This window comes from Talpa europaea (genome assembly GCF_964194135.1).
Source record: "Talpa europaea genome assembly, chromosome: 1".
Classification (NCBI taxonomy): Eukaryota; Metazoa; Chordata; class Mammalia; order Eulipotyphla; family Talpidae; genus Talpa; species Talpa europaea.
Genome location: NC_140073.1, coordinates 131,081,324 through 131,083,164, shown reverse-complemented (window position 1 = coordinate 131,083,164; position 1,841 = coordinate 131,081,324).

Sequence of the window (1,841 nt, the reverse complement as noted above, 5' to 3'; positions counted from 1 at the left end):
AAGAACCTTCATATACTTTTGGTGGAAGGTAGACTGGTCCGGTCCTTATGGAAAACAGTATGGAGGTTCCTCAAAATATTAAAAATAGACCCACCATGGGATGTAGAAATTCCATTCCTCCGTAACTATCTGAAGGCATTTGAACTACCTGAACATATTTGAAGGGCTAAGTGCACTCCTGTGTTCATTGCAACACTAGTTACAACAGCCTAATTATGGAAACAGCCTAAGGGCCCAAGGATAGAGGACTGGATAAAGGTGTTATATTACACAATGGAATACTATTCAGCTGTTTTTTTAAAAGATGAAATCTTGCCATTTACAACAGAACAAAGGAAAAGAAAAACTACACCAAAACAAACACTAGAAATCTGACTGCAGAGCTGCAGCTGCCAGAAGGAGAGGGGAGGGAAAGGTCAGCAAAGAGGGAAGGGGATACAATGGATCATGGTGGAGGATTGTGGGTGCTTTGGTGGTGGGTGTGGTGAGGTAATATGCATCTGAAGAGGTGCATGTAATCATAACATGCATCTGAAGAGGTGCAAATCATGTTGTAAACCAATGTTACCTCAGTAAAAATAATAAAATACTTTTTAAAGAAAACACACTGTCAATAGCTATTACATTAAAAATGTATATTCTCTCTATCTTACAGATAAAGCTCTAAAAGCTAACTTGAGCTAGAGTCTCAAACCAAAGGAATCCTAGGACAAAATAGAAACCCAAGGTGTCTATTTCCCGATCCTTTGCTCTTTCCTTTGCACCATACTATCTTTCAATTGCAGACGATGTTGGCCAAAAGTTGTGTATATCCAACTGGACAAACCACAAGCTTTGCCTTTATATGAACAATGGTTGAAGATTTCCTGACATATGTATTAGATTACTCTCCTTGGTCAAGCTCTGTTCAAACCCATGTAATTACTAGTTATATTATAACAAGGTTGCTATAAATATTTCTCATAGTAAATTTACCATAAATTAACTTTCACAGAAATAGTAATAAAATCTGGCACTACTCAGTTATTTTTCCTCATTCTTTGATATCTTCCATGAGCTTCTGCATATCCCAAGAAATGTTCACAAAGTTCTTATATGTCTAGTTCACTTGAGTGGGAAATACAATCCTGTGAACAGTAACTGGTCAGTGGACTCTAGCAAATTGATTTGCTTCTCAAGCCTCCATTTCCTCATCTACAATGAAAGTACTAACCAAAGGACTTTTAATAGACCTTCTTCTAGGAATTAAAAAAGAAAACTACTTCCTCTTGAAATTGAAAAAGAACATAAAGCTGTTCAAAACCTTAATTTATAAAGTAGTAAGGCTTCTATAAAAAGGCACTCCCTTCACAAGGCATAGTGCACAAGACACACCTCTGGTGAAGGACAGAGGACATTCACTTCAAAATACCTTTCTCTTTGTTCTTTGGGCCAGAGGAGCAGACCAGGTTAATGACAAAGTGGGGGCTTTGTCTGTCATCAGTACCTGCAGCTGCCAACCCAGAGGACAGCTGACCAAGAGAAAGAGACACAGCACTACAAAGTCCTGATCCAAGCCTCACCTGGAGCTGACACCACCATTCCGTGCACCTACGGGCGAAAGAGGCAATATGTCCCCTTCTTTGTTTTAGTTGGTTGGAACCGAATAGTCCATCACTGGCATCCAAAAGCTTCTGATTAATGTGGAATTTGATATCAGTTTGTAACATTTCTGCTCCCAGAGTAGCCGCATGTGCCTCTCTTCACATTGAGCTGTCAGACCAAAAGAGATGGCCTGCAGGAATACCTCCCTTACATTGCATTAAAGAAACCCCCTTAGGAAGGGGAGAGCAGAGAGAAGG